The 23,191-nt window shown below is 42.8% G+C and overlaps 1 protein-coding gene and 1 pseudogene across 1 annotated transcript in view; both read right to left on the bottom strand.

Annotated features, from left to right (window-relative positions):
• LOC121441859 (GRB2-associated and regulator of MAPK protein) overlaps positions 1 to 23,191 on the bottom strand; it is a 180,432-nt gene that overhangs the window by 139,885 nt on the left and 17,356 nt on the right. The window lies entirely within an intron of this gene.
• On the bottom strand, positions 16,835 to 17,089 carry LOC121441860 (annotated as a pseudogene).

The following is a 23,191-nucleotide window of genomic DNA, read 5'->3' as shown; positions in this document are numbered from 1 at the left end:
AGCTGGAAGAAAGCCTACTATACTAAAAGTTCCAGAAGAGCCATCCAGAGCTTTCTGGGAAGGTCCGTATTTAAAAAAAAAAAAAAAGAAACAAAAAGAAAAATGAAAGAAAAAAATAAATGCTAACTGTGTGGTCAAGTGCATGACAGCAAACGGTGAAGACACAGTCCCCTCCTGAAAACAGAGTCCAGTCTACAGCCGTCCCCTCGCTAGAGGGACCTCATCTACCCAAGTGTCGCCCCAGTTCTCAGGGAGAAAGCAAGTCATTTCTCAGTAATCTTTTTCATGAGTAGTCTCTTTAACTTCTCTTTGAACTAAGGATTTATGGCTCCCGGTAAGCCTTAGTAACCAACATTCTTTGGTTAATTCTATTGTCTTTTATGAACTGTAACTATTTTTCCCTTTTAATTCTGAAGTCCAAGGAGAAAATAAAATGTTCAACTAAAGACCTGGCCAACATCAAAGCAAAATTAAATATTTAATTTTTTATTATCATTGAAACATGACTCCTAAGGTCCAAGGTAAAAGGAACATAAGATAGTTAATTCTGTTTTTGTATTCCGGTGGGTACTAAGGATCGAATCCAGGAACCTCTGCACACACGCTGGAGGCAAGTGCTCTTACCACTAAGTTACGTCCAGCAAGATAGCAATTCTGGGTTCAAACTGAGCTTCTCCTTACTATATTTAGATTTATTCTCTCAATTTCCATTCTCTATTTCATGTCTCCAAATATATCACTACCACTTTTCATTCTATAGCAATTATCTTTTTAATTCTACTTAGAGTGTTCACAGTCTCATACACCCAACCAGTTTATTACTTGAGTTGCTAATGAACCTGCCACCAATTTTATCTGTAGACTCCTAAATTTGTTATTATTCTCATTGTCCCAATGTGCCCTGTAGCTTCTGGGAGCACTGAGATAGGAGAGTCGTATAAAGTTGCACTGGGAGGCCTCAGAAGACACTGCAGATTAAGCAAGGTGGGGCTTCTTACTGGAGAAGCTGTGCTATGTAAGAAACACATGTTAAACACTGTAGTGCAGGAATTACTTCCAGGAATGAGGCTAACTTGTTCTCAAAGGTCTACAGCTATATAAGCTCTTTTTAAGTTAGTATGTGAGGGAAACTCAAGTTCCAAGAGGTGAAATAACTAGCCCAAAGTCACCTGCTAATGAGTGACCGAGCCGAAGACAGAGCCAGAGCACCTCTTCATTGACTGACACAGACAACCAGAGCTCAGCTCTGAAACGTGGAAATGTGGCTGTAGTCTGGGCACAAGGGATTGCATGATTACATTCTGTCACACCCCAAGATTAAAATCAGACATATGCAGACAAGTGATATTCTGCATTTAAATTTAAGCATCTAAACCTGGAGAGAAAAGCTAGCCTTAAATTCACTTAGACAATTCAAATGACTCATAAATATTTCCAATTTTCCTTCCAACCATAAAAAATGTGACCTTTCAAAAAAAATGCCACATCACTTTTGGCTATATTAAAGCTATACTTTCTAAAATTGAAAGTTGAAGTCTTTTCGGTCTAAAAAGTTCCAATACAAAGAAGGGATGAGGAAAGGTGAAGTCTAGTGCAACTTAAGTATAATCGTATCAAGATCCTGACCACATATAAAGGTGTGCGTTATAGAGTTCTAACAGTGAGTATGGGTTATAGTGGGACACGAAGCCGTTTCTTTAAAAACATATGCAACCGCTGAGACACAGTGCAAACACCTGGATGAGATTGTTAAAACAGTTTGGCTGCTTCTGAGAGAAAATGTTTAAAAAGCTGAACTTGCAAGTTTGATGGATTTTGTAAGGCCCCAGAAGGCTGCACATCAGGAATGGCTGCAATTATAATAAGACAGTGAATTTGAACATGGGATCAATGCTCTCAGAGAGTTCGGTCTCATTTAATCCACTCACTTTTACATTTTCTCTCATGCCAGAGGAGTACTGTGGCCACAACCTGAAGCAGAGGCGGCTCATCTTCCCAGATACGGCTGAAGACACGGGGATGGACACGTGACCCTAGATGAGAAATCTGACCACCCTCCGTCTACTCAATCCCTTGCAGATGTGCCTGACCACTAGACACATGAAGCCAAAGACAGACAGGAATTCAGTCAACACAGAACTGTAAATTTACTTAACACATTATTTTCTTCTCTCTCTCCTTCAAATCTACTTTTCAGAAATGATAACATCAAGTTGAAATGCCAAAGGCTGGACCTGCCTTTGTGACCCCTTGCCCTTGGATTCCTGGGTGGTCCTGTATTTTCCCTTTTTGATGAAGCAGCTCAAGTTTGCTTTGCACAATTTGCCAGGATCTAGCAAAAGTTTGGGTCTTAAAAAGCATTTAATACAATATATTTTATGCTTCTCTGCATATTGCCTCTTCCTATCAAGAAATGACATTTTAGAATGGAGATGGGGGACTGGGGTAATGACTTGGTGGATAAAGGCTCTATTTCCAGGATCTACATGACAGGAGAGAAATAACTCCCACAGGTTATTCTGAGCTCCACAAGAGCACCATGGGATACATGGCTCCTAAAACATGCACACAAATGAATTAAAGAATGAAATAGAAACAAGTCTAAGGCAAAGATGGCAATGACCTTCCTGTTCTTGGTGATGGGGTAGGGAGGAAGGAAAGCTAGCCAAGTTAGCCTCTCCAGCTGTGGTGCGAGCTCACTTTCACCCTGTCCATCTACACAAGAGGAATGCCTGTTTCACCGTCAGACTTTGATCATACACTTACAGTCGACTTAGTGAGAACACACCGTTTCACACTCGCTACTGGAAATGTACTCCTTATTTCCCGAGGTAGTCTAATTTTCATCATTGTGGAGCCAAAGATCTATACCTTGGGATTATATATCATGAAGACCAATGCAAACAGTTCATAAAATAACTGCAGCACTCTGGGCACTGATGCCCATCTCTCAGAATGTCATTAATAACAAAGCCTACCCCTTTCCAACAAAACAAGTCCTTTCCCCAGTGCAACCACCTTTACTTCAAAGCACGGATGCAGCCCGTTCTGAATTCTGGTGCTACCATGACATTTTTGAACCCCACAGCATGGTACTTTGGCTTCTAAAAGTGAATTCATGCTGTGAGGATAGGAAGTGAGGAAAATCAGATGGTTTCAGTTCATAGGCTATGTTTCCGGCTTAGGTCTTTGATAGTATTTTAATCTACAATGATCAAGGGCACTTGACTTCTCAGTGAAAAGCAGTGATCCAACTGAGGTGAACTTTATTCTAATGAATGGCCTTTCTTTCCAGCTCATTCCTTCCTGGTGCAGAAGAATGACATTCTCTTAGTCTAACTGCTCCTGGCCTCCTTTGTGCCTGTAAGTTAGCAGACAACAATAATCAAAAAAGAGGCAAATGCTCGTGCACTCTTTGCAAATCAAGCTTAATTAATGGAAACAAAGAAAAACGGGCACCGTGGTTTTGTCTTAGACAATGCAATAACATGAAACCTAAGGCTATGACACGGCAGCAATCTGGTTTCTGCTGTTTTCGTTTGAATTTTGAAACAATCACTGTCGTGTGATTTTTTTTTTTAAAGGCTAGTCCTTTTTACTTATCAAGAAAACAACACAACAAATTTCCTGACATAACTACCAGTCACAACAAGAATGCTGGTCACATGCTAATAGTCCAGAACATCAATAAGAACAGAAAACAGGGGAGGTGGCTCTGCACTAAAGGCTGGGATCACAAGCAAGGACATAAGAACAGAAAACAGTTACTGCTCAGCATGGTCCAAGTGGGAGTTGGTAAGCAGAAGAAATGGTTAACGTTGAAATACAACTTTGCATTTGAAAAGGTTTCAAAGGCAGAACCGATATGCTGATATTTTGGGGTGTCCTAAAGATATGAAATCCAATCTTTAAATTTTTGTCTTACAAAAAAATGGCTTACACAAATACAGCAAAGGGGATGGAAGGAGCTCATGTTGGTTACTGTTTGAATTATTTCTGACTTGATGATGTAATGGTAACAAGAAAGACTTACACAAAAATGCTGAGTTCTGATTGTTATCTGTCCTCACAGGGGTACTAGGTTGTTAACTAAGGTTGATGGAATATGCAAATATCCTGAAAGCTAAGTTGTCTCAGTCTGTACGGGATGCTCAGAAGAGCCATGGCCTTTGCAGCATCATCAGGAGTGAGGATTAGATACAGTGCATGCTGGCGTGTGTACTGCTGCACCTAGTTATAAGGCCTGGACAGATGCAGAAGGCAGCATCCCGAGGATGCTCTAGAGTGAGCAGCAGCAGGCAGGAACTTGACAGAGCAACACACCGGTCTTTGAGCAGGCCAGTGTGATGGTGGTAAGAGCTGACCACGTTCCTGCCTGAGGAAACTTTGGTCCCAAGACCTTTGGACAGATTACATTTACTCCCATCCTGTCCTCTTGCTTGTCTGTGGACAGATGCCAATTGTGGGAACTGTATATCAGAGGAAGTTGAAAATCTTTAACTTTTTGGCCTGAAATCAGAAAGGAGAATTCTAGGGAGTCTGGAACATAAGGGCAATCAGAGATCAGGGAGCTGGTTCCAGCGTATGCAATCCTGGGCTTATCTACAGGCTGAGAATATATAGGTCTCACTTAAGCAATTTCGAGACATTTAAAAAACTAAATAAAAGTACAGTCTGCTGACCAGGACAAGATTGTCTTCAGTGTAACATATATAGATCAGATCCATGTAGAAGGAAAAGCAGGAAGATCTAAAGATAAACCAACGAGAAATTTCTAATATGAACAACACAAGGGAAAAAAAATGGAAGGAAAAAATGATGAATAAGTTAAGTCTCCAGGTGTGAAAATAGCAAAAGATATGACATTGTGTTATCACAGCCGGGGGCAGGAGAAATAGTGACGTGGAAAAAAATATTAAGCCCTGGTTGAAAATGCTACAATTCAGTAAACAATACAAACAGAGAGATTCCAAGTTCTAAGTAGAAAAAGCAGGCTTAAAGAAATCAAGGCAAGCCGGGCGATGGTGGCGCACGCCTTTAATCCCAGCACTCGGGAGGCAGAGGCAGGCGGATCTCTGTGAGTTCGAGACCAGCCTGGTCTACAGAGCTAGTTCCAGGACAGGCTCCAAAGCCACAGAGAAACCCTGTCTCAAAAAACCAAAAAAAAAAAAAAAAAAAAAAAAAAAAAGAAATCAAGGCAATGATATACCACAGTCATAAACACTGCACACAGGGTAACTACTGACGAAAACTTGATTAAGGTGACATGCTACCTACAGGAAAATCATGATTCAAATGATTTTCCCATCAGAAATTGTACAGGCCAGAGAGAAGGAGACTATTTTTCAAACTGTAAAAACAGACTTGTCCACGGAAAAGTTTACAGTAGCAAAACCATCCTTGATAAATGGAGTTGAAATCAAGGCATTTTAATATGAAGAAAAACTAAGAGAAAATCTGTCGGTCAGTAGATCTGCTCCAGAGGAAACACTAAAGGAGTTCTGCTTAGAGAAAGAAGCTTGGAAAACTGAGACCCAGGACAAGGGAACTGGGACCTGCAAGACAGCCTGGTGAAAGGCACTTGCCACCAGTCTGGCAACCTGAGTTTCAACCCTAGAACCCATGTAGTTTCCAAGAGTAATTAAATTATAAGGCATAGATAGCCTTATAATTCTTATTCAACATAATACTAGAAATTCTAACCATTTCAGTTAAGACAAAAAGAAGATTTTAGATTGTCAAAGAAGGAGAAAGTGTTCATATTTGCAGAGAGTATGAATATCTACGTAGAAAATCTTATGAAATTAAAAACCTTTCCAAGAACTGGTAAGTAAATTAATAAAGGCTAAAGAATATCAAGATAATTTTAAAAGTCAATCAAATTTCTATGTATTAGCAATTAACAATCAGAGAACAATTTAAAATAATAGTTTTGATAATACTTTAAAAGATAGTTAAAGCCAGGCAGTGGTGGCGCATGCCTTTAATCCCAGCACTCAGGAGGCAGAGGCAGGCTGATCTCTGTGAGTTCGAGGCCAGCCTGGTCTACAAGAGCTAGTTCCAGGACAGGAACCAAAAGCTACGGAGAAACCCTGTCTCAAAAATCCAAAAAAGGAAAAAAAGAGATACTTAAGTATACACTGAGAAAACCATGTAGAAAATATCAAAACTTTAGGAAGAAGTAAAAAAAAAAAAAAAAGAAGTAAAGAGGCATAGCATGTCCATGGACTGGGAAAATAGGGAACTTGTAATAGTTCAGATGATGATTTATTCTTATATGACTTGTATTTAATCTAATTACAATGTAATGTATTGCAATTAACATCTTGGCAGCTTGAATTAAGTTGGAGAACTAATACCCCCTAACTTTAGAGGGAAAAAAGAAAAGGAAAAAGGGATAAGAAACTTTAGACTGATAGCTGGAGCTTAAAACTCTGTGCAAAGCGCACGGCTACAGCCAAAGATAACTCTTCTTTCTTACACATAAATGGGTGCGGCAGCTCAGCCAGAGGGCTTCCAGGAGTTTACCCACTTCCTCTGAGAGGTACTTGAGAACATGGTCCTACCCGCACTCCAGTTTCTCCTGAATGCGGGTTTTAAATGAAAGCAAAAAGTAGGATTACAGTTTAAGAAGAATGTCCGATTCTGGTTTGACATTTCAGATATTTAAAACTGATCAGCGCAAGCATGAGCTCATTTATTCTATAGCTATTATATATTATATTCTTTAGCACCTATAGCTAGGAAATATCAAAAGGGCAGAGACTGGCAAAACCTGAATGAGTATGTGCGCCTCCTGCACAGGGGTGCATGCATACCTGTGGAGGTCAGACGATAACTTTCAGGAGCCATTTTTTTCTCTTCTTCCACCTTGTGGATTTCTGGGGATCGAGCTCAGGCCAGCAGATTGGTCAGCTGCACCTTCAAAGCACGGCCACCTTCCCAACCCACGGGCAGACGTGTTTTGAGAAACAATTTCAAAACTCAGTGTAGTGGCTTGTGCCTACAATCCCAGCTTCTGGATCATGGTCTCTATGCCATTCACACTCCTCAATGAGGCAATCCCAGTTCACCCCGAAGCAATGTTGATGGCTCTGGTTTCACTCAGATACAGATGGCTCACAACCATCGGTAATGCTAGGCCTGAGGGATCCCTCTTCTGTCCTCCATGGTCACTAGGTCATAAATGTGGTACACAGATATACATGCAGGTAAAACATCCAGATGCATAACAAAAAATAAAATAAATAAATTAATTAATAATAGAGCAAAACAGATTAATATCCCAAAAGACAAAAAGGGGGGAGGCAATTAGATTGAACCAAGTAATATCCATCTAATAGTTGAAAATAAATAACCCAAACCTAGCAATTTTTCTACTGCCATTTCTACTCATAAGATAGACAGACAGATGGACATACAGATGGATTATAGGTGGGTAGGTGGGTAGGTGGGTGCGTGGGTGGGCGGGCGGGCAGGTAGGTAGGTAGGTAGGTAGGTAGGTAGTAAGAAAAGGCATACACGACCGAATGAAGTCTGTAGGCTCTCTCTGGCAGACAATTTGCTCCGGCCTGAGGCTATGAGGCTATGCTCTCAGCATGCAGTGGTCTTGAATCCCTGTCAACTATGGCTTTGGTCCACAAGCTTCCTTCGACAGGTCTCATTCTCACTCACCCTGGCAGCCTGCCTGGCTCCTAAGATGACAGACAGCTTCCTCTGCAAGGTGCCTCTGCCCAGGAGGAAGCTGAACCACTATCATACTGACCCTTCCCCTCTGCTAGCTTCCAACCCCAGAGGCTGCGAGAAGAGCATTGGGTCAGAGGGAATGACAGCTATCTGGTCGTTCCAAAGGCTGCAATGGAGAAGTGTCCAGGAGAAAAGGTAGTAAACTTTCACCCTTACAATCCCAGCACTGAAACCCAGGAACTTCTGCTAGCTACAAGTTTACGAGGGAATTTACCTTTTACTTTTGTCTTTGAACAATTTCTTACTGTTGACTCTGAGTTTATCTGCAAAGTGAGATTTCTACTATCCTCAAAGATTGCTTTCAAGGTATCAGTGATTGCCAATCCACATTTACAGGGACTAGTCCTCTCAAGGTGGTCAATCTGGAGATGCCATTTCCTCTAGACAAAGCTGCAAGGCTTGGCTGGACATCTGAGGCTGGAAAGAGAAGCTGGGCCTTACCTTCTGCCTTTACTCATGTCCACAGGTAAATACCATTAGGTATGATGATGTAAGAGCCTCACTCTAGCTCCCCATGCACATGACAGCCACCAAACTGAGAATGTGAAAAGTTGGTACTCTAAAGCCCATTTTTGGCCTTGTCATTACCACTTCTGCTATTTAACAAGAAGAATTAGAGAAGAAAGTTCTTTCTCAGGTGAATACATGAAGAAAACAAACTACCCACAAAAATCAAGAATTGCATAAGAATCAAAGAGTGGTTTTTAGGCATGGCTGGCATCAGGTAAACATGCAACTGGCGCTCAGATAAGCCCCAAACGGGCAGTGGTACAGGGAGAAACTTCTCATTATTATGGGCTCAACTGAATTCTGGTAACGTAATTGCTGGAAGTTTCTCTCGTCCTATAAAATATCCCCAACTGGGAGGTCAGAGGGTATACAATCTGTAGATTTGTGCTTGCTCTGCGTCCATTCTTGACCAAAAGATATTGAGGAAGCAGATAAAATACTTCATCTGCAAAAGGAACAGAGGAGCCGAGGGAAAACCCTACTTTTTAAAAGGGAGGTTATTGTGAGTAAAGCAGTAGAGGGTGGTGACTGGCAGAGCTAAGGAGGGGCAAAACTGGGTGGTGGAGCCTTAGCAACCCCACTGCCAACTACCGTCCTGTGGTCACTATCATCCATCGGGTAACATCGAGCTCCAATACCAGGCACACAGACAGAGTATATGGAGAAAGTTCTAGATAAACAAATATAAGTTCTGCCTTTCATGCTCCCATGGGATTTCATGGTTGGACTGTTCCAGTAGGGAAGGAGACTATAGCTTAGAAAATTCTCCTGTGGGGAGCAGAGGAAGCCCTTAATGAATGTATAAAAAGTGGGGTAAGTCCTGAGAGAATGTATATTGTTGACATGGGTACAACCACACCAAGGACCTAAAGCCTCAGACCCATGGGAGTGGCAAAGTGAGAGGGACAGGCTTGGAAGTGACGCAGCCTTCCTCAGGTCACCGTGAGAAAGTTGGCAATGTGTACAAAAACCAGCAACTGCAGCTTCCTCCTCCAGGAGGATGGCAACCTGAGGCCACTTTCCTACAAAGACTCCCTACCAGGACCGAGACCTGTGGACGTGGATTCCCTGTGGTTCGCCTCCTCCAGTAGGCAAAGAAGCCCTAGAGTAGAACACTGTTAATCTGAATGTGGTCCCTGGGGCAGAGACCTCTTCTACAGCTTCCGTCTGGGCTCCCTCTCTGCTGGCCGACCTCCTCCACTTACACTTTGTTCTCTACTTCTTGAAGCGACCAGTCATTGTTTGTTTACTAACTGGTTGGGCACTTACCAGCATATGAAGCAGCAGCTTAAAGGCTCTATGGTTATCATCTATGAAGTTTAAGCATCCCCGAGGTGAAAACTACCATGTTTACCTTTTGAAGTACTGAGAAGTTAAGTACCTTACTTCTCATATGGCTTCTGTGTGGCTCCAAGAGCTTTGGGCATCTCTCTCCATCACAATATCGTGACTTCAGCTCCCACAGCTGTTGATGTTCCCTAGCTCGAGTTCTCATGAGAGACTTAACCAAGAAGCTCTGCTTAACACTGTGATGGTCACACTGTACGCCATTATCATTACCAATGATGAGTACGCGCACGCACGTTCCAGAAGCATACGGGCAAGCCCTATTAAAAGTGACGTTAAGAAAGCTGGGATTTGGATTTCATTTCTTCTCTTAATAGTACACTATGAAGTTTCGATTCTGGAGTGAATCTCTCAAGTTGGAATGCATGTTATAATCACTGCTGGCCAGATGGCAGTTGTATGTCTTTGTTGGATATGATGCCCACTGTGAGGGATATCAGTAGCTGAGAAGAAAGTTGAGGAGGCAGCATCACCATTCCTAAGAAATGCTTTATCAGCAGTGCTCTCGATGGCAGGGAGGTCCCTATGGGGTGGGGAATCATGAGCATCTACAGCTGAGTAGAGGAGCAATACTTAGAGACGCCTTATTTTAATACAGATTCTTACTGGCATGGGTCCAAACGTTTGTGTGAAACAACTCGTAGAGACTAGCATAGAGTAGAATTTTAGGTGAGAGGCACACTGTTAGGGTACATACATATAACATTTCTTACCATTAGTGCTTTGTAGACCAGGATGGCCTTGAACTCAGAGATTCACCTGCCCCTGCCTCCCGAGTGCTGAGATTAAAAGTATGCGCCTCCCATTGCCTGGCCATTAGTGCTTTCTTAATAAGACTTAATAAAAAAATAATAATAAATTCAGAACGTCACCTGAAAACCAGGAGTGTGTATCTTTAAAACATAGGAGCCAGCAGGGCTACACAGTTCATGTGTTTTCTTTCAAAGACAAAAAGACCTTATAATGGTTTCAGTGTGCATTGTTCCCAGGTCTCTGAGCCCTTGGTGCCTAGCTAGAGGCACTGTTTAGGAAACTTGTGGAATGGAACCTCAGAACACAGGCCGAGCAGGCAGCTGCTGGCCATTAGCAATAAGCCTTAAGGGCCATAGCACAGTCCTACTTCTGGTGCTGTCTTTTTTCCTGTTTGGCATCACAGATTGGTCCATTGCAGCCACCATACCTTCCCTGCCACGAGGGCTCATCTCCCATGAACTAAACAGGGTGTTTATACTCTACTCGTCATACTGGGTTCTGTGATACCCCGACTCTGTAGGTTACTCGTCCAGGTAGTGTGGTGTTCCAGTAACTAATTCAGACTTCTGAGAGATTCTCAAGACGGGGGCCTGGAGAATATGCGTGGAAAGACGTGGAAAACGGCATCTAATATGGCTTCAAATTGTTTTTCTGCCATTCTCTAGAGAATCTGGGTTGTGTGTGGATTGTCAGTTAATCCAACAATCACCTCAGTGAAAGGAAGACAATCCCAAGTCTACTTAAGAAAGCACCTTGCTTGATGGACGGAACTCAATAAACATGAGGCAGTCCTCGCAGCCCACAGTGGGGAAGACAGCGTTTGGCAAAGATGAACGCAGCAGCCCAGTCAAGCTGCTCATGGCCTCTCGCCCTCACTGGAGCTTCCTCCCTGGCTGTGCTCTCTGCTGAATGTCTGCTCACCCAGACACAACAGCTTTCAAACACACAGAAGCCTTCCCTTGTGTCCAGAAACAAAAGCCGGCCTGCTCTGGTTTTATTCCCGCTTTGCTTCGGTCCTCAGTGCCCGGTATAAAAGGGCTCCTTCTTCGGACACAAGCCAACCCACTCAGCAATCTCCCCCCACACAGCCCACCCCCTCCGTCCTTCACAGAGAGAAGAGTACTGGTAAAGTCATCTGCAGAAACAATGTGCTGATATTTCTGCTTGCATTCCAAAATATAGCAAACTTCCTGTCCCTGGTGCAGATGATGGAGTCCCTGGGAAGGTCACCAGCAAGCACAGCAAGCACTTGAAGCAGTTCACAGAATCTAAGTCCTGCTGTGAAAGCTGCTTCCGTCACATCCAAGGTGCAAAATGTCTTTTCTTTTCGCTGAAGTCTCTCTGAAGTGCTGAGAGCAGCTTTGCCAAGACCAAATTATCGAACTGTTATAAATACTATTACTGACCTTGTAAAAATAAAACTTACATTGAAAATGTTGTTTTTAACACTGCTAAGTAAACTATATAGATTTATGGTCATTAATGTCTATTGTCCTTTATAGCACTCTGAATACATACGTAGCAAATAATTGTCAATTTCTGTATTTAGTGCAACAAAGTATACAACTCTATTGTTTAGGCCAAAACAAATTTCAAATACCTGAAAGGCATATATATCCAAAGAATATAAGGCGCCAACAGGAACCTGCACGTGACTTCAATGGAAGACTTCAATCTTGGCTTTTCACTCACCATGCAGGGGTTCAGCCAGGAAGGAACTCTTCTGAGACACAGAGCACACTTGAACTGATCCTGACATTCATAAATGAAAGTTGTGCTGTGTACCCAGAGTGGCACACTGAATGTTGAACTAAGCATAACAAAGAATAAGAAAAGCCCATAGGTTACTTTCTTAAAAGTCTGCTTGTCAAATCGCTGGAGAAGAACAGGCTGGGAAGCTACGGAAACTCGGCTTCAGAAAGGATGTTCATGTCCAGCCTTGACAGAGAAGACAGCACTGGGGTTTCCAGGTCACCTGCATGTCCGCAGCTTTAGCCCTCTGCCCGGTGGCTTTGTTCATTGTTAGACAAGAAGCTGATGGGAAGAGAGATGCTTTCAATGAAAGGTCCCAAACAAGTGTCCTCAGAAAAGGAAGAGATTGTTCTAGAACAGAGACCAACTGTTCAGGTTAAGAGAGCAAGAGCGTTCAGAAGCATGCTGCACTTGCTACTGCAGAAGAGAAAATATGTATTCTTCAGCTCACGATAGAGCTTAAAAATTGAACTGAATAGCTATGTTGTCAAAGAGGGTCCTCCGCCCTCCAGTGAACAAGACAGGCATGTGAAAGGTTTTCCTTCAAACTTTTCATCTAATTTCAGGGGACTAAAACGCCAGAAGTAATTTAGAGATAACACAATTGGGCAATGCAGACAATTCAGCATTAAATAAAAATTTATATGAAAATTAACTCATTGGATAAAGTTCCAAATGTACTACAACTCTAAACTCTAAAAGGGAAAGCCCATGAGCAAGCCCATGACCTTGAATTACCAGCGCTCTCTCATATTTGACACCCAAAGTGTAAGCAATGCAAAAACTAGGAATGTTCAATTTGGGCAATATTTAAGACTTAGTAACATTTGTGCTTCTAAAGATTTCATCAAGAAAAGTGAAAAGATAGCCCATTTGGTGGGAAGAAACTCTTGCATAACACTTAGCTGACAAAGGCCTTATACTCAGATCATACCCAGAATCCTTAACAGTTCTGCATAAATAGGAGTCTAATTTAAAAGCAAACACACAATTCAATGAAGCATTGCTCCAAAGAAGAGAAGCAAACATTAATGAGTACTAAAGGTATTCAACACTCTTGGAGAATTAAGAGAAACATGCATCAAAGCCACTGTGAGACACAGCACACCTGTCGGGATGGCTGCAACAACCAAGAGGCAAATAGGCAAAATGTAGACATTGGGATTGTTGTACATCGCTGGCAGGGATGTGAAAGGGCGCAGACATTGTGGAAAACATTCTGCCAGTTCGTCAAATGACTCATCAGAGAACTGCCATATGACTCAGCAACTCCTAAATGTGAATCCAAAAGAAATGAAAACAGATGTTCAGACAATAACTTACATACAAATAATCAGCAGTGTAGATGACAGTCCAACCAGAAACAACCCAAAGCCCATCTACTGGCCAATGTGTTTGATTCAGCCAGTGGAACTCTAGCCTAGGTAGGTTTGTAAGTGTCATCTACTTGGCTGGCGTGCTGGCATGATTTTAGAGGTCTTTCTGCAGTCACGATATGGCAAAACCTAGCAACAATCCCCATGCACACTTGAGAACTGACAGAAATTTAACATTCCATTCTGGGTTGGATAGTCACTCTGTGGGGGCAATCATCAAAAAAAAAAAATCAAGTTAGAACAGAAGTGGGCACAGTGATGCCCACTAAACCACACTGTCCCCAGCAGCACCAGGTCCCATTCCAACCTTTCCAACCTGCCCAGGCACATAACCCAGCGTGGGGGAGGAAGCTTCATTTCCCTGTTCCTAGATCACATTCAAAAACTGAATGCATATGTTCTTTTTTTTTGGTTTTTCAAGACAGGGTTTCTCTGTGGCTTTGGAGCCTATCCTGGAACTAGCTCTGTAGACCAGGCTGGTCTCGAACTCCCAGAGATCCGCCTGCCTCTGCCTCCCGAGTGCTGCCGAGAGACCTCATTTTCAAAGATTAAGAGAAGGTTACACATGACAAAGAGGTATTTGAGAGAGAAAAAAAACAAAAACAAAAACAAAAAAACAACAAAAACCCAACAGGCTCCTGAAGGGATGTGTCTTGCTTCTCATTCCATGCCTGGATCTGTCTGGAGCTATTGCTAGTCTGAGACACCAGAATGGGGCCTATGGAAGGTCAAAGGTAGAAGAAAGAGAAACAGCCCCCCTTGAGGCATTTTACCTGGATTGCCACCACCAAATCTCAAAGCTCACTGCTTCCCACTTCATCCTTCATGTCTCCGTAACTCACCACGGAGCTCTGGGATTCCTCACTGGGAGAAGTACAGCTCATTTTAAAAGGCTCTTGGAGGCAGACGGGAAAATGTGCAGTTAATGGGTGAACGTGGAATGAATCAAAGGTCTATAGCTGTCACATAGCATGTCAGTAACCTACGAGTACAGCGGTGCCCTGGCCACGTGCAGCACCAGCAGCTGCAGGGACAGAGGTGTGTGCTCCTCCAGAGCACGTTCACTGTGTCAGCAGAAAAGAGACAGCCCGAGAGAAGGAAATGCACTGGAAAGTCTTGTCAAAAGCATGGCATATGGTAATATAGAATTCATGAATTAGTAATTTCTTGCCTTTGAATATAGGTCAGAAATCTAATAAAAGATGATGAAACCAAGATGTGTGGCTGACAGACTTCTAGACTAAATAGCTAAAATTGTGTGTATAAGATTCACTTGTTTTGTAGGATTCTAAACTGAATCATCTTACTGTCAGGGACAAATTATGTCCACAGTCTAAAAAGTTTGAATACTTAAATCACAAACATTTAATTAGTATGTATAATAATCCCAGAACCAGGTCATTTGGTATTAACTTAAATTCACCTATCAAAAATGTTCAGTGAGGTAATAATAGAATAAAATTACACTCACATTATTTCAGTAGCAGAGCCACGAACACCAGGAAATGTAAGCATAGTTGTGTTCCTCATTTTTATGCTATTTAATTTCATCACTGCAACCTGAGGAGGATGGAGGTACTATCTCCAGTCAACAGAATGCCCATGTGTTGGCAGTTCTAGGACACTAGCTCTTGCATGCGTCTATTTCGTAAGTATGTTCACATGTGTTTGTGCAGAGGCATATGCATGTGTGCCTGTGTGTTCTGTACACCTGACTTCGATGTCAGGTGTCTCGCTCAGCCGTTCTCTACTATACTGGGGCTCTTGGTGAACCTGGAGCTCACCGTTGATTCTGGGAAGTTAGGCAGCCATCCTGCCCAGGAACCTTTGTCCCTGCCTCCAGAGCGTTGGAAATACATGTGCCAATACCTTCTCTGGCTTTCACATGGGTTCTAGGGATCCAGACTTCAACGTTTTACCTGCTAAGTCATCTCTCCAGCCCTACGAGGGTGCTCTGAGTGGAAAAGGGGACCATACGCAATCCCACGGGCACCAGAGGGTAATCCTGGACAAAACGGGATGCTGAGACTTCCAGAAAAGGAGGGAAGCGTAGAGAAGTTTCTTGACTTTTCAGGTTCACACACAGTGACCAGAGAAAATAAGGGCTGGAATTCACACCTGAATGGTTCAAAATAACAACCTCCCGAGCAAACAGAAATGGGAAAACAGAAGCACAAAGCTCCAGTTTCCTGCTTCCCACACTGTTGTCACTGTGGAGTCAGAACATGGTTGTATGAGGGTTCTTAAGCTGATGATGATCACTGCGCCCACAGACACTACTCCCCAACCTCCTGCAATTCCTCTGGGGATTCGAGGTATAAAAGCGGGGATTAAATTCCCAAGCCACTGAGATGACGAAACTGTGTGTGTAGCTCAGACACGGCCAGCTAGCCCTGCTGAGTGTTCCCACGCGCTGTCCGGAGTGAGCACGGGCTTGTTACCAGCTGTTTTCTGTCCTTGTCTTCTCAGGGCTCAACTGTCACAGCTGTCAATAGCCCTGGCTGCACTGTCCACACAAAGAACACAATGACAGGCAGCTTTGCTGTTCCTAGACGAACATCCACAATCCACCACCACCTGATTTATGCTCACTAGAGAGTGGCTTCCGCCAAAGACTCTGGATGAGAATATCTGTTACCAAATTTTAGAATTTCTTTCAGGTTGTAATTTAATACAGATAACTTTAAGAAACAACAGTTTTCTACACTACATTAGAATTCAACAAAATTCTCGAGTTTTGAATTTTTCTTTTGCATATTTAAAAACCCATTAATAAAGCCACTCATCAAATGTGTGATCCTTAACCCTATGGTATATGATCCTTCACCTCAGATTGTATGCAAATTTCCTTGACTTTACTGAAAAACAAGCCTTTAAATTGCAAAATATCCTCCCTCCTCCTGCCCTGGTCCTCCTCCTTCCCTCTCCTTCCACCTCTTCTTCCCCCCCCCCCCCTCACTCCCCTCTCCTCCCTGACTCCTGCTGTAAAATAAGCCCCATGGTCTTAAGCATACCCTTAAATGGAGTGTCCACCACTGAGCTACTCCCCTCAATGCGGGAGCGGCAGCCTATCAATTTTCTCTCTCACCAATGGACCGATGACATCTATAAAGCTTAACCTATTTGTTTTATGGCACAGAAAAATGCTGAAGCACTACCTTTCACAATGGCTACAGATTCAATCTTCTAAGTCTGCAATAGTTGTGAAAATGATGTAACTCTAACAGTAAATGTCAACATTTCCTGTGTGCATGAGAGAGACTGAGTTTATTGTAGAGAACGTTAACAGAGATTGGGGTTGGATAAGAAGAGCTGGACACAGAGCTAACGTGGGCCTTCTGTCCACAGGCTTAGCAGCCCTGCCATGGGTCTGCCCGGTTCTTTGGCATCACAAAGTTAATCTTTGGAGCCATTACCATGTGGTAGATCCATGGCATGTTTCACAGCTCTCCCGCTTGCGGCGGCAGGGCTTCTCATAGAAGCGCCATCGCTTTATGGCTTCAGTAAGCCTCAGTAGTGAGGACTGTTCAGGGTCCTGTATGCACCTCCATGTTCCTCTCCGGAAGCACAACAGTCCTGGCAATGGACTTCAGGTGGTTAGCCATGGCCTTGCTCTCAACTCTTGATGCTCCAGGACCTACCGACTGTGGCTTCAGCACTCCAACTCCAATTTCAACATTTCTTGTAGGTGGGGGCCTTATATTTCTTTGTTCCTCCCACCTGCCTTCTCCACTGTGACCATGCTTTCAATTGATTTCCACAGTTCTCAGTCACATTAATGAAAACAAAGAAAACCTGAAGAATTTCATGATTTGCTTTGTCAAATGAGATGACTCTGGCTCTTTGGTTCTATGCTCTGTGATATTTTATTAAAGAATTTAGTCTGTTTCATCTAGGTGTCTCATGAGAGGGTATGTAAAAGCCTGGCCTGTGAAATTATGCCATTTCACACATAGATAACAGTGACATAGATAATAAGGGATTGTCACACTGTATTCCTAAATGGGCCAATTTGAGGATCTCTTTTGTTCCATACCTATCATCTATTAAATGAGCAAGCATGAGACTCATATATAAGCCTGTCAGTCTCACAATACCTGCCAACATGTAACCACCATCCATATAAACAAACACTAAAGTTAAGTAGCTAAGAACAAGTGGCTTAAGATGAGAGTTGGTCAATTTGTTCTTTCAAGTGAGCGGATGGTAAAGATTTTAGGCTTGGTGGATGGACTCTGTCACTAGACTATGCAATTCCTATTCACGTCTGTGATAGTAGTGCAAAAGCAACTGAGAAAGTATGTGCACAGGTGCGCAGCCTTCTAGTAAAATGACGGCCGCTACTTAGACCATCGCAGGCCAGAGTGAGCCTGGGGCGCCCAGGTGCTGACCTCAGGCTTAGGACAAACTCACCGCTACTTGGGAGGAGCGTACTTAAGCGAAGTGAGGTCAGATTGGTGTGAACTGGTGTGAACATTTCCAATTCTGAGAAGCTTGCTGTACCAGTCCTGTCACAGGGCACTGCTAACACCACCACCCAGCACACATACAACAATAATGTCACTATTCCGCGGATGCTATCTCATAAACTAAAGACTTCAGTGTAAAACAAGGAAGTAGAGATGCATGAGGTAAGCCTTTCCATTCTCAGTAACATGCACGGTGTGGAGGTTTGCCCCATCGTGAGGTGCTATCCACGTCCCTCAGAACGCTCTCGCCTCAGACGGGAGTGTAAGTCTATCTATGGACACGTTACCATTATGTGAAAAGTTCGGATGTCCACCTTTCTTACACCTTGGAATAGTCGGGCAAGAATCACCACTAATGTCATAACAACGCAAAACTGGTCCGATCCTGCTGTGTTTTGGACAGTGGGAGTCTATTGATTATTGAAACTGGAAGCTAAGTGTGATCACACGCCTGTTCATGACACATCGGTGTTCTCATCACCCCTGCAGCTTGTTTCTGCTTGGTTTCCACAGCGGTTGCTCCTCCCTCCTGTTGCATAAAGCACACTGGCCCCCTGACTACGGGCATGAGCTATGATACAAGAGACCAGAGGGAAGGGCTCACTGGAAAGAAGGCGAGCATTCCTTCAAGTCACATCTCATGGTAAGTGACGGCTAACCCTGTACTTACGGATATCTGTGTAGACAATACAAATGCACACAAACACACAGACAATTTGGGAATGTGTGTTTTAAAAGCCGAGAACAAAAACTGAAAATTATTAGTATTGTTATGGGCCACCTCCCACTTCTTTATTATCTTGCCCTTAGATCCTACCCTTTAGCCCCACTGTTGGGAAGCAGGGGTGGGAGGACACAAATATTCCAAACACTGGGGTCCTCAGTGTCACTCCAGCTCCTGTCCTCTGAAAAGGGTTCTTCAGAACTCTCACGGTGCTTCCCACTGGTTACTGGGGCAGACCTATTTTCGATACTTTTGCCCAGAAAGGTTCAGTTTCTCATAAAGACAACCAACAACAAACTGTCTCATTTTGCAAAGTGCAACACAAACACAAACAGTGAGGAATGCTGGCCAGTGTGAGGACTAGGAGAGGCAGGCTGGAACTGTGTTTGTATTCTCAAGGCCTCCAGCCACTGACTGCACTTCAGCTCCATGACCTGCAAATCTGTCCTATGTCAGGGCTATTCGAAGCAAATGAGATCACGTATACAACTGAACAATGGTCAGCGCCGTAATTAGTCCTGGATAAATGTGAACTCTAATTATTACACAGGTGTGAACACTAGTGCCTTAGCCCACTTGGAAAGCACACAACTGTTGTGTTTCACAGTTTTCTGCGCTCCTGTCAAGAAGGTAAAAGCTTGTGTTCTCAAGCTGGTGGTAGTTTTTTAATAATGTAAACACATTAATTAGCACTCAATTAACATCTCAGTGTCAGTATCAGGATTTCTGTGGGCCATGATGGGCCAATTCTGAGAACAGAAATTAGTGTCTAGTTAGCCAACAGCTCCATAAATAAGCACGTGAGGTTACATGTTGGCAGGGCAATGTTAGGAACCTGGCCTCATCCTCCCCCTCTTCCCTTTGCAAGCTGGAGCAAGCTGATACACTTGCCAGCAAGTATCAAAGGTGAATTGTTTGTACATATCCCATTCATGATGAATCACAATTAAATTGTAGAAAAATAGCAATATTGAGATTAAGTTTTAATTACATGTAATGATGACAAATAGTTAACAAAGCAGGTGGTATTATTCCTTCCTCACTGACAAGGCATGTTGATCTATTCTAAAGACTGGACTGAAGCTAATTTTGTACTTTCTATAATTCTGCTTCCAGTTTGCCTTCTGGAAAGATCAGCATGGTAACTATAAAGTTCAATGTAATAGAATTTAACACCGATTTTCTTGTTTTGTGTTCATGTAGATCCTTTGTTGAATGCCCCCTTTTTTATGGATGTATAATTATTCCATCTTGGGGTGTGTATGTGTGTGTATGATGCACATATATGATGCATATAGTGTGTTACACATATGATGCATATATATGATATATGCATATATATCACCTATATGCACAAAAAGTAAAAGCTAGCTTCCTACTTAAACTTCTTTCAGTCATTCATAGTGCTATCAGAAAGTAAAAAGTTAATGAAACATTGATTGCTCCAACTGTGAAGGCTGGAATTGTCATTTTACTATCATTACTGCTATCACAATGCCTCAAACTTTCCATTAAAAGATAATGATGGGCTCAGGATGTGGCTCAGCTGGTAGAGTGCTTGTCTAACACGTAGGAAGCCCTGAATTGAATCCCTGACATCACATTAAACAGGATCAGGAGCCTGCAGTCATCCTGGACATAGAGAGTGAGTTTCGGGCTAGCTTGGGCTACACGATACATGAGAACTTGTTTCAGGAAAAAAAAACTGGGAGCATGCAGCAGGGCCAGGCTATTTCTTCATTTTTCTGATAAATATACAATTTTGAAGAAAGGAGAAGTGACTTCGTGAGAGTAATTAATTATATGTGTACATACAAAACGTTTCAAAAGTGAGTACTCTAGTGTAGACCCCTATGGAGGTCAGCAGGCAAATGTGTAAAACCTTTTGAGAGAATGGAGAATAGGAAATGCAAGTCTTATGTCTGAACCCCAGTCTGGGGAAAACTGCTATTAACTACCTCCCTTTGCCAGTAATTGAAGCTATAAAAAGAACATCATTACAGCAAGGATAAGCCTATCTCGCTGTCTGAGGCAGACAGGAAAGAAAATGAAGGCATTCAAATTTTCTGAGTACTCAGTGATCTTGGTATCTATCGACATATAACTAGCCTTCTTCCATTCCAACTGACAGTAGATACCCTTTGCTAGGTATCATCTCTCCTGCTGGGCTGAAAAACTGTGGAGAGTTTCCTGCAAAATCTAAAGACACCCTTTAAATCACCGAACACCAGTCAGCAATTTGGGAGTCTACAAAAGCCACATTCTGTTTAAGTGATTCATCCAACCCTATGGCAAGCACTAGATAAAATGTAAAAGTTATAGCCAGCTGCTACAAAGCATACAGGGTTTCAGGGTCAGAACATCTGTCTCCACAAGCTTATCAACCTTGGTCTTTTCCCACCTCTGAAGTGGCTCCAGTCTCACCTGTTATCACATTCACTTGATTTATGACCACTGCATTCAAGCTCCTAGTTCCGTTTCTCTTGCCCTGGTCTCTCAAGATGCAAACTCCCCAACTTTGAAACACACCTTCCCTAAAATACTCCCGCATGCCTGCAGATAATCATGCTGTCTTCCCATATCTCCCACCATAACCAACACTGGAGTCATTCTTGACACATGCAGATGGCATGGATCTTGAAAGCTAAATGTGTGTGGCCAGTTCTCTAACAATGGCATGTAACAGTGAGGCTTTACAGGACCCAAGTGAGACGTGCCTACTATTCTCCTGCTTCAACAATGTGGACACACACTTCTGGGAACTCCAAACCTGGGACCCACAGTGGGAGGAGGCTGTGGAGTAGTCAATTTGTGAGGCATTACATATTCAGTTATGTGAATGCCAGGGACTGACCTGGGGGTGGCACAAGCTACCACATGCTTTACTTTTCCACACTTGGATCCACAGCCTGACCTTTTCTGTTTGAAAAGTGTGATTTTGGAGCTGTCTTTCACTAACACTCAGCAGCCACCTGCTTTTTGGGGAATGGTCACCTTTGATACAGTACTGGCACCAAAGCCAGTAACCTCGGGCCTAGCTAGAGCTCCCACTTCTCCTCGCAGCCAATCACCTATGCTGCAGGACTCAGCTACAAGTCGGTGCCATCACCCTGCACACTTCTCCACAACAGGCTTGGGCTAATGGATGCTTTGTTCCTTGGCTACATAATCCTATTTTGATTATGAGAGAATGTTTGATTCTTTGAGAAATATTCTTGAAGATTATATTCGTTCTTACGCCTGACCTTTTACTGTTCTAAATGATCTTCCAAAATAATGAAAATGATCCTTATAAAAAAATTAATCTAGATACCTGCTACACTTGTGGCCCTTTAATGGTTTTCAGCTCCGTTTGGTAACTTGTTTCCGACCTGTGTGGCTTACCTAGTCTTTATAATATAGATCACTGTATTATTTGCAGTTTTGGCAAAGAAATCATCACAGTTAGGGACTCCAATGTATCCACTGTCACATGTGCTTTGGAAGGGAGCCCGGGATTAAGGGCTACCTGTGCGGCCACAGGTGACAGGCAAACTTCAGTATGTAAGAGCTCTTCCAAGTCTCATTCCAGCTTGTCTTTAGGGCCTCATTTCTTCTCTCAGATGCCTGCGTTTCGGCTGTTCTGAACCTCTGTCAGAAATACAATTATGCCTGTTCTAAACAGGGCAAAATTCTATTCATACTTCACTGACTAGCTCACTGGTCAAACGACGCTTTCTGAGAAGCTGCTCAAGAGTCCCTGGCAAAATTAACTGACCTCTGAGATGAGGTTCCATCTCTGCCTATCACAAGTTAACATTTAACTGTCTAGGAACCTACCTACCCAGTGGGCCTGTGAGCCTCTGGAAGATTGGGTCGACATTTATTTATCTTTGTGCTCCTTGCTCTTGGTACTGTGTGTATCAGATAGCAGGGCTCATGAGCTATAGTTTGTAAATGAATAGCATTGTGTAAACCACATACCATACTCCCACTCACACATCCCATTGATGGATGTTAGGGTAAAGTCTATATTTATAACTTCTATTTTTAAAATTCTAGCATTTTACTTAACTATAGGTCAGCAAAACTTGTGTGTGTCCATATGCTTGTGTGTACATGTAGCCCAGTAGTTTCCCGTGAGTGCTATAGTAAATTAATATGAACTGGGTAGTCTAAAACAACAGAGATTTATTCCTTCCCCATTCTGGGGGCCAAACCCCAAATTAATTACTGAGCAGGACGACACTCCTATGAAGTTTCTACTTCTGTTTTCTGCCTCACTCACTTCTAATGGTACCAAGTAAATCTTGACTTATATAACCTTCTCTCCAGCTTCTTTCTGTCTCCATGGTCCCACTGCTACTCCATTCCAAATCTCTCTAAGCTCTCCTCCCTCCTCTTAGAAGGAAGCCTCCTGTGGTTTTACATTCAAATCAGGTGGTACCTTCACTTCAGGACTGTCAAATACATCTGCAAAGACTTTATCTAAGAAACATAACATAAAAAGGGATTAGACATAGCCTTGTCACTTA

The sequence above is a fragment of the Microtus oregoni genome, unplaced genomic scaffold (genome assembly GCF_018167655.1).
Source record: "Microtus oregoni isolate MIOR12 unplaced genomic scaffold, Mior012 000082F_ref0000272, whole genome shotgun sequence".
Taxonomy (NCBI): Eukaryota; Metazoa; Chordata; class Mammalia; order Rodentia; family Cricetidae; genus Microtus; species Microtus oregoni.
The sequence above is the reverse complement of the archived record's forward strand: the minus strand, read 5'-3'. Positions and strand labels throughout refer to the sequence as shown.